The sequence below is a fragment of the Accipiter gentilis genome, chromosome 5, assembly GCF_929443795.1.
Source record: "Accipiter gentilis chromosome 5, bAccGen1.1, whole genome shotgun sequence".
Lineage (NCBI taxonomy): Eukaryota > Metazoa > Chordata > Aves > Accipitriformes > Accipitridae > Astur > Astur gentilis.
Window position 1 is genome coordinate 15,174,260 of NC_064884.1, and position 16,210 is coordinate 15,190,469.

The window sequence follows — 16,210 nt, forward strand, 5'->3', positions numbered from 1 at the left end:
ATGCAATCCCCATCCTGCATTAAAATCCCCATTAAGAGATAAATTTTACAAAAATACAATGTTCCGTATGAAATGAAAGGATTTCCTCCCCACTAGAAATCACACAGGAGACAGCTCCATTTGCTCCAAATTAGGTACGCTCTGAATGAATATTTTAATTAATCCACGATAAATAAGCCAGGCTCTTTCCTGGAACCAAGTTACCGTTTTCCTCCTTGGCAGCAGTGGGATGTGCTCACTCTGCTCTGTGTATGCATGTACATGCCCAGGCTTTTGTTTGTTTTTAATTTCTCTCTCTCTTTTTTGAACCTGTCCTTCAAATGATCAGGATAAGGACAACACATGTCCTTAACCATGGATTTCCTTGTGTTTGGCTGCTCTTACAAAGGGGGAGGAGAGGAGGAATAATCAGATTAACACACCCAGACCCCCGGCAGGATGTTCTGAGAAATAAAAAGAGGGAGAGAAGGAAGAATTCACACATAAAAATAGAAGCCCACGTAGATTGGCCATATATGGAGTACCGGAGACTTCAGAGGGATACCCTCTTCGGACCACCCCTTTGGCGGAGGAAATCGCTGCTGCAGGAGGCCCCCTTCCCCCCTCCCCAGGCGGTTCACCCGCAGTCGCGCTCAGCCCCCGGCCCCGGCCCCGGCCCCGGCCCCGGCCCGCCGCCGCTGCACCGCGCCCCGCACGGCTCCGCACCGCTCCCCGCCGCTCCGCGCCGAGGGAGGCCGCGGAGCGGCGGGTGCGGAGAAACGGCGGGGCCGCCTCGCCGGCGGTGCGCGGCGCGGTGCAGCGGCGGCGGCGATGACTCAAGCCCGCCCGGCCCGCTCTGCCCCCCCTCCTGCTCCCGCCCCCCCCCCCCCCCCCCCCGCCGGGGAGGGCTATTAAAAGCTGCTGACGTAGGAGCGGACGGCCATCTTTGATGAGGGCACAGCTCCCGGTCCATTGAAGAAGGAGACCCGGGGAGGTCAGCAGCGGCTGTCCTTGCCTCCCAGCTGCGGCACCGACCCACCGACCCCGCAGCCGCGGCCCGGCGTAGCGCTCCAGAAGCCGAGGTAAGGGTGGGAGACCACCGGGGGGGACCGGCTTGTCGGGGGGGGAGGGGGCGGTATTAGCGAAAAGGAAATGAAAAAAAAGCTATATTTAAAGAGGCACCTGCTCGGCTTTTTGTCTCCAGCCTCGGAGCTGCTACGGGGACGGAGGAAGGCAGGGAGAGGGGTGTAATTTCGCCGCCAGCCTCATCGCCGCCTGGAGCCAGGGGAGGGAGCCGGACTGTGCTCCTCCGCCGTAGCGGGCTCGCTTGCGGGTGGCAGGAGGCCGGCGGAGAAGGGAAGCCCGGGGGAGGTAGGAGGAGAAGGAGAACGAGCGCCGTTCCCCCCTTCCCCGGAGCGGGAAGAAGGGTCTGCGGGCGCTCTGCCCTGCTCGGCCGGACCGGGCTGCTGCCGCCCGGGGCACTGCAGCGCCTGCACCGCGCCGGGCTGCGGCGGCGCTTCAGCACCGCGGACAGAGGCGGCGGTGCGGGGCGATGCGGAGGGGTGGTGGTGTGTGTGAAAGTCAGCACCGCGGACAGCGGCCGGCGCCCTCCGCTCCGCTCCGCTCCGCTCCGCTCCGCTCCGCAGGCAGCGCCCGGCGTTTCAGCACGCTGGAGGGACAAGGCGGGAGGGGTTCAGCACCGCGGAGAGCGCCGCCGTGCCCCCTGCGCGGAGGCGGGAGTGCCGCAGCGCCCTGCGGCTCCGCGCCTCCCCCCGGGCTGCCCTCCCCGGCGAGCCCCCGCCGTGCCGCACGGGGAAGAGCCTTCCCCCTTTGGAAGGCGGCGGTGCTGGCTCGTTCCAGGACAGGACCGCAGGCGGAAACAGTTGCGGGTGTCCCCCCGGCAGCTCAGAATGCGAAGAGGGAGAAATTAAAGAAGAAAAGAAAAGGCAAATAGCTTCAGCTCCTAAAATTAATCGGCGCTTAGCACTTCGGCCTCTGTCCCTGCCCGTCCGCGGGTGGAGAGGTATTTGCGTAAGGGAAACGGGGGCTTACGTAACGCCCAGCCCGCGGGGTCCCTCCGGGGCCGGGTATTGCCCGCGGGGACCGGCAGCAGCCCCCCCGGGGCTCCCCCGCGCCCGCGGAGGCTCCGCGCTCCTGGCCCTCGGCGTCCCCCTCTTCGCGCCGCGCAGCGCCGCCGCTCCTCCGGCGTCTCCGGTGCCTCTGTGCGCCCGGGGACTGGGGGGGTCCCCAAGCCGTGAGATGGCGGGGAGGGGGGGGAGGGCTGAGCTTTGTCCCGTCCCCCGTCCCCCCCCGCCCTCCGCGGCCGCTCTGCGGAGCGGTGCGGAGCCCGCCGCCTTATGTAACGCGCCGCCCGGGCTGCCCCGTCACGGCCGGGCTGGTGCGGGGGGCGGCGGTGGAAACGCACCGCACGCCTGGCCCCGGCTCCCCCCGTCCCCGGCGGTCCTCCGCCCTCCTCGTCCTTTCCGCTCCCCGGCCCCCCAGTCTTCCCAAACCCCTCGGTGCGGCTCATTGCTGGCGAAGTTGGTAACTTCGCTGCTTTCTGCGGGGCAAATAAACAAGGGGGGGAAGGGGGGGGATCGGGCTGCCCGTCCAGACACTGCGCTGCGTAGCTGCGTCAAACCACGGCCGCGGGATCTGCCAGATTTACGTGCTTGGCTTGAATAATTGCTGCTGGTTTCGTTCCCAGCTGAAAAGGGGGGGGGGGGGGAAGGGGGGCAAGGGGGGACTGGTCTGCAGCGCAGCCCCGGGGGTGGCGGAGCAGCCCCACAACCCATACCTGGCTGCTGCCAGCCCTGGCCACAGCATCCGCAAGGACATGCCTGTCCCTCACCCCCCACCCCGTCCTAGCTCTAGGCATGCAACAACACTCCCATTGACCGTGGCAACACAAGGATGGTGTGGGGCAGCCATCCCTGTGGGTGACAAGGGAAGGGACGGGACCATCTGGGAGATGAGTGCCCCAGGGGGTACAGCTGGGGAAGGGACTCTCTCCTGATGCCCCATCTCCCTGAACATCCCCGCATCATGGGCAAAGATGCCGGTCTAGGAAAAAGCAGCAGTGGTTTTCTGTTGCTTCTGCGTAGTGCAGAAGGGGTCAGCCAGGAGGTGACCACTGAAGAGTTTGATACCTAGGATGAGTGCCAAAAAGACAACAGAGGTGACCAAACCGAAGGTGCAAGCAGGCCTGATTTGCAAAAGCAGGAGCTTGAGGCTGCCTCTGAAGTCAATAGAAGCTCTGGAAACTCAGCATGTTATGAAACAAAATGCAGTTAAATAGCAACCCCCAAATAAATACAGCTTAACTTTCTTCCTACAACTAATGAGAAAACTAGAGCGGCATTTCCAAGAGCACTCAGGACCAGGCTCTATGTCCACTGAACTCATGAGGGCAGTGAAAGAAAGAACAGCAGAATCCAGCCAGTATCAAACCCTCAAACTACATCTAATGAGACACAGCTCCAATTTGCAGATTTATTGCACTGGAGGTTGGAGCTGCTTTTCAGGTCAACGGAAAGCTTTTCATTTGTCTCCGTAGGCTTTAGGTATGGCAACAAACAGCAAGATTGAAGTACTAAGGCAAATAAAGCATGCTCTCTACCTAATGCTTGCACTGCTTTAACTGAGCAAGGTAACAACAAAATCCTGTCAGTATGAGCACCTTCAGCAATTTTTATGCCTATGTATCACGAGACTACAGCTTCTGCGTATGTAGCAGCCCTTGGGGGAAAATGGAAAGTCTATGGCACAGTGTAGGGCTCACTTTGTTAATGATTTCTTCTCTCAGGAATGTAGGGAAGCCTAGGAAGAGAAGAAACTTGTTTACCTTTGCCTTGGCTTGTCACACAACTACTCTTTCTGGTACCTTTTCCCAAATCTCTGTCATAACTCTTTATAATATAAGCACAGTACTTTCATCTGTACATTTTTATACACAGACACACACATTTCAGAGATTTCTAGGGTTATAAGCTAGGTAACCCCACAACAAAGGTAGACTGACTTTGCAGCCCTCATTGGGAAGACTGCATTTTTCTACCTGTGAAGTTTCATCCACCACTACCGATGCAGTCACCTTCGGGCTGGGCAAGTGCCAGGCAATCTGTAACAATAGACTTGTTCAAGCGTTTTAGAGCATGTAACAGAGAGAAGAATAATGCATTGCTTGAGAGCTGCAGCAGGATGCAGATCTGAGGCAGATCATGATTACTTCTAGGAAGCTGGACTTTGGAGCGGGCACCAGGGCTCACATATCTACTCCTGGGAGTGCTGGATATAGTTTGTCAAGGCCATCAGTTGTCAAAGAATAGTTTATTTCTTTTTAGCTCATTATTTTTGAGCCTTAAATGAGATCTTTGCCCTTAGCTTCAATAAACTCTGGCTTTCTTCCCTACTGACCTTGCAGATTTAGCTTGCTGCATTGTATTGCAATGAGCACTTCTGCAAAACACACAAGTTATATTCCTAGTTCTTGTCTATCACCCCTTTGTTACTCCCTCCACAAACACTTAGCTACATACTCCCACCAGCAAAATCTGCCTCTCATCAGATGAGTTTTCAGTTTGTTGTCCCACATCCCACTGAATTTTCTAGGACTTTCCTTTCCACCAAGCACAAAGACGAGTCAACTTCACAGGCTCAAAATTGTTTTTTCCTGCTTTATGATGGCCCTATGGCTGATGTTGCAAGACTCAAAAGAGGACTTGAATGGCCTAGAGGAAGTGTTTGTACCACTTGCCCTGTTATTTTAGAAAGAAATTTAGCTTTGCCTTTACACCTTTCATTGTGTTCACTTGCTATTTCCTCATCACTTACCTCATCTTCATTCTCACCTACAATCCTCTTTTGACTACTGTTAAAGAGCACTGTGATGAAAGAAAGACAAGCTTGGGTAGAGAATTAGAACCCTGATGTGAAGGGAGGTGAGCGTGGACTTCTGATTTTGATTATTCCAAGGATTCTAATACTTCCACTTGTGAGGTAGACTTTGCATGAAGCTCTGAATAAGCTCACCAGTCAGGCTGTGTGCTGCTAGAGATGAGTGGAGGGTATGGAAAGCTTTCTGCTCCCAGAAATGGGTGCATGTTGATCAGCCCTGCAGTCCAAGAAGAAACCCTGCACATCATTTTGTGGGACGTGTAACAAAGAGAACATTTAGCAGTTTAGGTTTTTCAAAGGGAAACAAGTGCTGCGTACATGTCCCCTCTGAAATATGTAATTCTAAAGAGAATTCAATCATTGCATTATAACCTCTTTTTATTAATAATGAGAGATATGGTATCTTATCTTACCCACTGGAGAAAGCTGAATTCTAATACAAGCACAGGGAGGAGAGGAAGGAAATACTAAGTAATTAATCATTGCTGTTCCTGGCTTTTGAAAGCTGAAGGATAATGCCGACAAATCTGTGCTGTCTGGCTATTTAAAAGAAAAAGATTTTTTAGTTGTTTGGGGTTTTTTTGTCTTTTTTTTTTTTTTTTTTCTTTTAGAGCTAAAAATGCTCTGTTGCTCTTTTAAAATAGGATTTAACTTATTATTGGGCCACACTGTCAATTGGTGTGAATTAGCATAACTGAGTGCTGTGCTACACTACAGGCTGATGAGCTCCTGAGCTGGGGATCACCATTCATGTTTTAAAACAGAAATAGGTATACTTGCTGAAGGAGCAGGTTTTTCTATAAACAGAAGTAACTTGAAATGCCATCCCTCCAAAACCTATTTTTTACCAGCCTGGTTTCATTGTTGCAGATTCTCACAGACAAAGTTCACACAGTTAGTCTGCCTCAGAAATGGTGACAGTAAGCAACGATGAAGCAGCGGAGGAGGACTACTGCATGTTACGGCTGTATTTCAGGTTGGGTTCTGCTGCACTCTGCTGGCACATAACACCAGCATAACTTTTTATATGGTGTAAAACCCAGGACACAGCTGAGTTTTTCCTAGAGGCATGTCTGTGTGCAGGAAAATTCAGAACTGCATAAATGGATGTAGAACAAAATGAAACCTGCACTTCCAGGTGCAGTTTGATTTCACAGACTGCACTTCCTAGCAGTAGCCATTCATTTTTCTTCCAAACTGGGAAGTAGTGGGAAGTTTTCCTGCATTCCAGTAAATACACAGGAAAATTACGCTTCTTTCACCAAGTTTTTTAAGGCAATATTTTCAGTATTTGACTACTCAGATTTATTACTGGTGGAGTAGAATAATAAAAGAACAAAGGCAAAGTCAAGTCTCACTGTACGCATTTCTAAAACAGAAAGATGGGTACTGTTCTTATACATTTTACTATAATTACAGTTTTCCTTGTGCTTTTAATATGACAAAGTTACTGTGCCAGAGTTTACTGATAGAATCCATGAGCAAAATGATAGCTATCATAGCCTGTGTCAGTGCTAACAACTAAAATTTATATCCTAGACATTACAAAAAGATGCTTCATGTAGGTGATTTTTGAAATTAATGCAAGATTTGCTATTTCTTACTCAAAACCTACCAATTAACAGGGATGTGCACATACAAAGGCACTGCAGAGTGCTTGGTGGGGCATGTTTGTAATTTTATGTTGATCGCTTCCATCTCCCACATTTTCTCAGAAGCATATCCTTACTAAAAATCCCAGGTAGCAAATCTCCAAAGGCTTTCACAGTCACTAGCCTGCCAAAGAGATTAGAAGACTAGTGTGGAGTGGGCTGAAAACTAAAGGCTCCAATCACATCATAGCTATGGTCTTTGTCATGATGTATTTCTTTATTATGATTACTCTCCACCCAAAGGAGAGTTCTGTTTCTGGGTTGCAATACAGTTGTACTGGAAGAAATAATTTATTTTTTCTTTCATATAAACCGGTTATTTGGAAGATGTGCCAACAGTTCCTTTGGTTTCTTCCCCTCCCCTGGAAATTATAGCTCACAGTGGGACTGTGCAGATGCCAGTTCATTGATCTGCCCTACAGAGGTAAATATATTTCCTCCAGCTACTCTAAAAAATGTCACGAAACAAAACTATACTTCTTCAGAAGAGATGATCTGTCAAAATAGCGTTACCATTCACTGATTTTTTCTTTTTTTTAACAAGAACAGAAGTCTTCCATGCATATTTAAGCATCTTTTAAAAGAAAAGGTACTAAAATTAGCTTCGCCATGCTTTAGATGCAAATTAAAGTTTTCTTTCTCCCCTCTGCGTTAGCATTTTTTGGTTCAGTCTGGTCCTCACTCACATCCTTAGACACCTCACCATTTACCTCAAAAGGCTTTAGACAAGCTTGCATTCCTGCAGGCATCAGGGAATGGCTCTTTGATTCAGCCCAGCGCTGCTCCTGCCTGGTACGCCTCTGCACAATGTGTGCACACATGGACACACACCTCTCCGAGCCCAGGGTTGCCTGTGCTGAACAGCGCTGACCCCAGAGGTGACTGACGCTGTTAGGAGAGAAATTTCTGTTCTCTATTTAATAGGCACAGACATCTCTTAGGAATAATTTGTTCTTGCAGAAAACAGTAAGAAAGCTATTGCAATTTATTGGACTAGAGGTGTTCAGTAACAGTCACTTTAGCTTCAGATATTGTGGTTTAGTGGTTAAAGCACAGGGGCTGCACCCAGAATATTCAGGTGCAAGTATCACACACTAAATCAACGTAACCTTTGTCAAGTACCTCAATTGCCTCTATCCACAGAAGAAAGAACTGAGATTTAAACAACTTGTAGTTTGCATTCCTCACCTTCAGATGGAGGACAAGTATCCCGTACCTTTGGAAAGATATTTTAATGTATTTTAGGGCATAGCAGTCTCCACTGCCGGGGGTTGGTGACCTAAAAATTGATACCCCTACAATGCAACATCCTCCCAGCAGAGGTGATTACCATACTTAGTGTTCAAGGGGGTGTTACACATGATTGTCCCCTTCAGGTTTGTAAAAGGCTTGGCTGGAAGGTGCCGTATGAACCCAGATTATTAGTTTTATATTCACGATAGCAAGAGAAGAAAGGAAACTCAGACCAGAAGGTAGATGAAACATTCACGCATTTGATGGTGCTCTCGTGGCCAGGCATAACACAAGACAATGAGTTTGCCAGAGCCGTGCATTTTTCCAGATCCGCATTAAGCTGCAGGGGGAGAGCAGGACCGAGCCCTCTCTCTTCCACAGCACTGGTTCCAAACAGCTGAATGTACAACCCAGATATGTTTTGTGAATATTTGAGTATTTCAGCCAAACATTTGCTTTTCCGGAGAGTATTCACCTAGGTGACACTCAAGTTCGTGAAAAGCCCTCAAGAAACAAACAAAGGTATGTGAACCCAATTAAATTGGAATTCACCGCTGACTTCTAACAGCCGTTCTCCCCAGAGAAGCATTTGTTTTATTTGCTCAGCTGTATGGAGACATGTATTTGTTGCCTAGCCTTTTGAAGGATTTCCTACAGGTTTTTTTGCCATTAAAAACATGTTCTTTGGATATAGTATCGGGTTTTGCAATTCCTGAAAATGCATGTCTTTTATTATACCAACAAGAGGAGCAAGAGACAGGAAGGCCAACAGCAGCAAAGAGGTTTAAGATGACGCTTGATGAATTCATGAAGGGGATTATATGACATAGCTGTCGGTGGTCACAAGAGACTAGACTTGATAAGGCAGCAAGTTTCTTCAAGTCTGATTTTCCTAAGAGGTTTTTCTTATTTAAAAAAAGAAAAGAGAGGAGGAAAAAAAAAAAAAAAAAAAAAAAAAAAGGTCTGGATGGCTCTCTGCTGTGGTGAAGGCCTGTCAGTTTAGTTCATTTTAGAGATGAGCAGGTCAAGAAAGAGACAGTGGAAAAAACCCTTGAGGCACCAGGAATGCACCAAGTATAATTGAAAATGCTCTAAACCACTTCTGTAACACAACAGTAGGGCCATCTGCAGGCCTCAAATTTTCAATATTAGCAAGGCATTTTTAAATCATTGCATTGTCTAGTTCCCTTTTTCTTAATTAACTGTCCTAAATAGCACAAAATTTTTGCTCCTGGAGCAACTTTTAGGCTCTGAAGATCACTTTCTAAGCCTTGTAAACAAGAACTGGTGTGCGTTTCTAACAGATTGACAAATAAGAATGCAAGACAGCTGCAGACATCACAAAAAAGGTGTTAGCTACTGTAGTACCCCAATTCCCAGATTAGTGCCTTATGATGCCTTTTTGTTACCTGGAGTTTGGGGTCCCCTCCCAGTCCCACCTCACCTTACCCAGCCTCAGCTTTCTGTTCTCCGCATATTCCCCATATGCTCTGAGGGAAACCACCCTCCCAAGAAAGGGAGATGCAAGGAAAGACTCCTTTCAGCCTCATTCAGGACAGGGGTCTTGGTGTGCTGGTATGGACAGAGAAGGCATTACATGCAGCAGGCCACCCAGAACACAAAGGGAAAACCGGGGAAAAAGCAGGAAGACAGGAACACAGTGCAGGTGGAGATTAAGAGCTCTTAGCTCCTGGCTACATAAGCACCCTCAGCTACAAGGACCCCAGTGCTTCCTTCTCCTTTGACTGGTTCATTGAGTAAGAGGCCAGAAGAGGTTACCCATCAACAAGCTGAACCCCCTATAAAACAGAACATCCCACAGGCTATAGGGCTGTAGAAGTATTAACTTCTTCTCCAGCAGTACAATTATGTAATCTCAATTTCAAAAATTGCCCATGGTGGAGAATATTACAATATATGGGTTTTAATTGAACAGTGAAATCCTATAAATTTTTTATTGTGGATGCAACCATTTATCTGCAAAGTTATTAAACTTCTATGTAGATTGATGAGCAGCTCTGCTGCTGCCCTATTGTGGTTTTCCCATGGTTACTTCTATTCCTTTATGGAGTAACACTTGCTTTCCTCTTTAATGTTCATATTCTTGAGAGCTCCATTCTATCCTAATCAGGATCCTGTTATATTTCTGTTCCTTCCTTGAGCCCAGAAAGCCTTTTCTTGCACTTAGGACATTACTCACAAAGCTTTTAAAAGATTCCCCAGCCTGTCACGTGAAGAGATAGGACACTCATCCAATGGCCGGACACACCCCATGATGCTGGAGATTAGATCTTCAAGAACAGAATGTGAGACTCCAGAGCTGTTTACAGATTTCAGTTTCTTTACCTTCTTTTTGTGGTCTAGCCTGTCTTTGTGGTGACATTTCCAAGAAATGTGTTGTACTCTCAGTTGTTCTGCAAACAAAAAGCTCTTCCATTCATGCCTGCAGCCAGAATCTATTTTTCAAAACAATCTACTTCCTGTATAGAGTCAGAGACCCTTCAGAATTTAACCAGGCTTTCCACTATGGTCAAACACGGTAGGCCAAATCCTGGGCTTAGAAGAATTACTTGTATCTTAACCAGACAACGATCCACTGTCCCAATAAGGCTGAAGAAGGGGACCAGAAAATAAGAAAGAGAAGAAAATAACTAGGGGAATGAAAAAAAACCCACAACCAAAACCAAAAAAAAACACAAAAAGAGACAAAAGCCAGGCGGACTAAAATAAGAGAAAGGACAGGGTAAACTTTTTGATTAATTCTCTTTCTGATAGTCTTTCACTATCAGCACACAAATGACAATTACCTAGACTTAACAAGCAAACTTCAATACTCAAGTTTCTGGTAGGAGCATCTTAAAAGTGCCCTGAAGTGTTAGGTTATAACACATTCTCACTCCTGGTGTCCAGCCTGCACCCCTTTAGCAGACACAACCTTCTGTTCAATCTTTGCATTTTAAAATGTAGAGGGGGTGCAGAGGTGCGCCCTTACTCCTAATCTCATGAAGAGTTTGGATTAGTCTTACTTCTTTCACTAAGAGAAGAAAACCTGTAGCAGTTGGTGGGCATCAACCCTAAATGGACCCCAAGCTCACATTCTAGTGTTTTCCTTTACCTTCAACTTTTCTGCTGGCTGCTTTCTTCAAGTGCCAATCTTTCTGGCACCAGCTCTTTTAGCAAGAAAGCCAGCCCAGTGAGAAAGCAAAGCCACCTTAGCTGTTTAATAACCCCAAGTCTGACTGATTCTTGAGTCAAGCTCTCTGCACTGCCAGCTGCGGGCAAAAATGGGGACGGGAAAGACCTGGCTGCAGGGTGTCCTCCTCTTCCTCCTCTGTCCTGCTGCCAGACAGAGGAAGAGCAGACCCTAGGGAGGGAGGCAGAGGGGTGGCATTCACATGCAGGCCTACAACTTGGCATGACATTTAGGGGCAACAGACACATCACAACATTATTTTGTGCAGACAATACATGTTCTTCATGTATTCAAGCTATGCTGCTCTTAAGGGATGCAGCAAGTTAATAGAAAAGGGGAAAATTATGAACCAGCCCATGCTAGAAAAGGGGGAAATTAAGAACCAGCCAGAGTTTAGCCACAATGAAGTCTGACAGATGCATATAAAGACACCAAGACACCAGGATGGTGGTATTTGTGAGAACTATTCCCCTGTAGTTAGTGTTTCAAAGACAAATAGCCGAGCAAAATGTTAACGACTGCTATCTACTTGCTGTGGTATTTGAGACAAGCACTTGCTCTGCAGCACTTACATTGAAAATAAAAACAAACCACTGCTTGTGATATCACAAGGTAGAGACCAGGCCTTTTTCTTTTGGCTAGAAAGTCTAAAAAAAGGCACTCTTTTCAAGTGTGTTAGAAATAGAAGCCTATTTTAAAAGAGACATGAAGTTATCAGTGCAAATTAATAGCGCCAGATGGGGGGTTAAATTACTGCCTTACAGCTGAAGACATGAGACAGAATGAAAGTGGTAGACTATAAAAAGGGTATCACCAGAAGTGATGAGATCCCACTGCGAGGTGGGATTTGTGAACACTGTGTTCGTGCTTGTAAGCAGTTGCTCAGATGAATGGTTTTATGGCCCAGAGCGAGGGAGAGAAAGGAAAAGTCACAGTGATTTTAAAGATCTTGTCTCACAGTTTACTGCTTTGCTCAGGACAAGCTGTCCAGCAGCACAAGCTACAATTAAATATCATAGAGCTTTGTCTCCTAGGCTGGCACACAGCCACCAGGACAGGGGAGCTCACCAGAGCAGTCAAATAAATGTGGTTGTGTATTGGGTTTGCGTGGTAAGGTTTTGGTAGTGTGGGGGCTACCGGGGTGGCTTCTGTGAGAAGCTGCTAGAAGCTTCCCCTATGTGCCACAGAGCCAATGCCAGCCGGCTCCAAGACGGACCCACCACTGGCCAAGGCTGAGCCCATCAGTGACAGTGGTAGTGCCTCTGAGATAACAGATTTAAGAAGGGGGAGAAAAAAAAAACCCTGTGCAACTGCAGCCAGAGAGAAGAGTGAAAACATGTGAGAGGAACAACTCTGCAGACACCAAGGTCAGTGAAGAAGGAGGGGGAGGAGATGCTCCAGGCGCTGGAGCAGAGATTCCCCTGCAGCCCGTGGTGAAGACCGTGGTGAGGCAGGCTGTCCCCCTGCAGCCCATGGAGGTGGATATCCACCTGCAGCCCATGGAAGACCCCACGCCGGGGCAGGTGGATGCCTGAAGGAGCCTGTGACCCTGTGGGAAGCAGTGCTGGAGCATGCCCCCAGCAGGACCTGTGGCCCCGTGGAGAGAGGAGCCCATGTTGGAGCAGTCTGTGCCTGAAGGACTGCAGCCCATGGAAGGGACCCACGCTGGAGCAGTTCAAGAAGAACTGCAGCCCCTGGGAAGGACTCGCTTTGGAGAAGTTCTTGGAGGACTGTCTCCCGTGAGAGGCACCCCACGCTGGAGCAGGGGAAGAGTGTGAGGAGTCCTCCCTCTGAGAAGGAAAAAGCAGCAGAAACAATGTGTGATGAACTGATGACAACCCCCATTCCCTGTCCCCCTGCACCACTGGTGGGGAGGAGGTAGAGAATTTGGGAGTTAAGTTGAGCCCAGGAAGAAGGGACGGATGGGCGGAAGGTGTTTTAAGATTTAGTTTTTTATTTCTCATTACCTTACTCTGATTTGATTGGTAATAAATTAAACTAATTTCCCCAAGTTGGGTCTGTTTTCCTTGTGAGGGTAATTGGTGAGTGATCTCTCCCTGTCCTTATCTCGACCCACGAGCCTTACATTATGTTTTCTCTCCCCTGTCCAGTTGAGGAGGGGAGCAATAGAGCAGCTTTGGTGGGCACCTGGTGTCCGGCCGGGGTCAACCCACAACAGGCTGTTGAGCCAGGACAGCACTAACTGGGTCAGCTTCCACAGTAACAGGGAGATTTGTCAGAAAAATTCTAGGTTTAAGGGTGTTGTTACTGAAAAACAGTAGTTCTTACATTAAGAAAGCAATCCTTTAATATAGGTATTTCTCAAAGCATTTCAGTTATGTTTCACGTGGGTAGGAAGAATGTTTCTTTCTATCTCATTCCCACTTTCACTGGGTAAAGAGAAAGTAGAAAACCACTTTTGCTGATTATGAATAGGGCAAGGAAAAAAATGAAGAAGGATTATAGAAAAATGTTCAAATACCAAGTCCTCAGCAAAAATGGGACAACCCAAAAAACCAAAGAACGAATTTGCAAAGCCTTTTAGACCAGCAGTTGGACTAAGCATGTGCTGATGCACAAAGACCTATAGGTATGTGCCAGACACACTTGTGCAGGCTGTTAGCAACACGATGGCTAAGAATCTGCCGTGGGCAGGTCCTACCAGCCAGAGAGAGCCCTTCTCTAGCTGACACTCCGTGCCAGTAATAAGACACCCTACAGATCTGAAATAACCAGAACATTAGATAAAAGAAAAGGAAGTTGTTTCAGGGGCAGGATGCTTCCCATTTCAACTGAGTATTTAGTCCCAGATGCTTAGCTGGGGTAAATCAGTACATTGTAATCAGAAGAGCAAACCTGATCGGCAACATGTGGAGATCCTAACAACAACTGTCTTAAAACACACACTTTAAGAGGAAGAGGAAGGTCTTTTTGGCAGTAATTAAGCACTTTTTAACTCTCTGGGCACAGTAACAAAGGACCCTATTCAAAAAGCAAACATCTTAAGTGCAAACGCTTTAATAATGCATAGCTGCATTATGCAGAAGACAAGCTGTGGAGCTGCTCCTCCTTTCCGAGGGAAGTGCAGGACGCAACTGGAGCACACAGCACAAGATGGAGGCTCAGGAAGCATTGAATGTCATTCTTCACATGCCCTAAGAAAACAGGGGCTGCACTTGAGGACTTCTGCACGCCACAAAGAACCAACAGCATGATCCCTGCCTAAATCTCAGAGTTAATAATAATTTAATTCACTGACTAAGAAACTAGGCAGAAAGTTACATATATAAAAACATACAGTGGTTTATAGAAGGCAGGAACATACCCTATTCTATAAAACCCTTAATCAGTTGAGCATAATAGGAATTTTGCTATGAATCATCATATGCTGGCATTTATGAGGCCACACCTCGAGTACTGTGTTCAGTTTTGGGCCCCTCACTACATGAAAGACATTGAGGTGCTGGAGCGTGTCCAGAGAAGGGCAACCAAGTTGGTGAGGGGCCTGGAGCACAAGTCTTATGAGGAGCGGCTGAGGGAGCTGGGACTGTTTAGTTTAGAGAAGAGGAGGCTGAGGGGAGACCTTATCACTCTCTACAACTTCCTAAAAGGGGGTTGTAGTGAGGTGGGTGCTGGTCTCTTCTGTCAGGTGGCTGGAGATACGACAAGAGGAAAGGGCCGCAAGTTGTGGCAAGGGAGGTTTAGATTGGATATTAGGAAAAATTTATTTACTGACAGGGTTGTCAGGTATTGGAACAGGCTGCTCAGGGAAGTGGTTAAGTCACCATCCCTGGAGGTATTCAAAAAGCGTGTAGACAAGGCACTTTCAGGATATGGTTTAGTGGGCATGGTTGATGGTTGGACTCGATGATCTTGAAGGTCTTTCCAACTTAAATGATTCTATGATTCTATGTCTAAAGGAGAACTGGCTCAGGTCCTCTCTCCAGCATGGCAGAGCAGAACTGACTCATCTCTACTGAATCTGTTCTCTAAGTCCAAAGCAGGGGCAAGGCTGAGAAAAGTGGCTCTCATCATCACCTCAATAATCACATGGCTGAGATACTCTCAAGGTATGACTCAGCTGAAGAAGCGAGAGAACAATTTGCAGCAAATCAATTATATAGTGAAATCCCCATAGTTTTTCTGTATTTTGGGAACGCTCACCACAAATTTTGATTTTTCTTGACTTCCTCTTCATCTGAAATGATTTGATGGGTCTTTTCTCAGAAAATAATTTCTAGATCTTCAGACTGCTCATTGCACACATTTGTAGCTCCACCTGTGCTGCCTTCCTTCCATTTTGTACAGAGGGCTTTCTGCTCCCCTAGTGAGTGTGCAAGGGCTACAGATGTAGGAAGAGTGAAAAGCTTGTGTTTCAAGTCCAGGATTTGCTCTCTATGAATATACTTAATTAAACATTTCCAAAAGTGATGTTTTGGCAAGCATTAGTTCCAGTAATTTTGCCCGCAAGATTTTTGATAGGAATCTTAACAGAAGCATGTGAAATAACATTGTTTTGAGGCCCCAGGAGGATGCTATTAAAAATGCAGTATTGCAGCTGGCTATATGTTGGTCACATTTCCTCAGCTGAGCTATCATGTTCACCTCTGCAGAAATAGCAACTGTCACTAGCAACAGTCACAAGAGATGCAGCCCGCAGAGAATCACATTGAGCAAAGAAGAATATCTAGGACAGTGATTTAGCTTGTCTGGATTATAATGTTCCTCATAGATGCTTTAACATTGTTAAAAGGCCTCCTAAAGGAAGACGACAGGCTATTCAGGTCTGCCATGAGTAAAATAGAGGAACAAATAGCAATTGTGGGAAGGCTAATATAGTATGATACAGCTACATGAACAATTCTAAGCAAGTTGCTGGGAATGCTGGAACAAAAACATTCAGCCTGAATTTTAGAAATTCCCTTTCTGTGCTGCCATATGTTGTAATATGGGAAAGAACCACAAAACTGGCTTTGAACCAGTGAGGTGTAAAAAGTTTTTGTTGCCTGGGTGACAGTCTCATTTTCACAGACTCCTGGCCCAGTAGTCACTCTGAGAGGGGACACAGCAAACAAGATGAATGAGATCAATAAGTGTCCATCTCAAGCCAGGGGTGGATTACTTTGAGCTGAGATGGAGACACGTGATTCGCTATTTAAAATTTCTTAACAGAACTGCCAGGACGGGTCTCTCTTCAAAGGAAGAGAAGTCGTATGCATGAGGACTTGTAAGGGTCATCAGCAATCTGGCATTCTTT

General features: G+C 47.2%; 1 protein-coding gene across 1 annotated transcript in view; it reads left to right on the top strand.

The window, feature by feature from the left end:
• The first annotated feature begins 903 nt into the window (after positions 1-903).
• The window catches only part of SNAP25 (synaptosome associated protein 25), a 66,476-nt gene continuing 51,169 nt past the window's right edge, over positions 904-16,210 (top strand). Inside the window, exon 1 of the mRNA XM_049801235.1 lies at positions 904-1,061. The gene's annotated coding sequence lies outside the window, so the exon portion shown is untranslated. The remainder of the gene's footprint in view (positions 1,062-16,210) is intronic.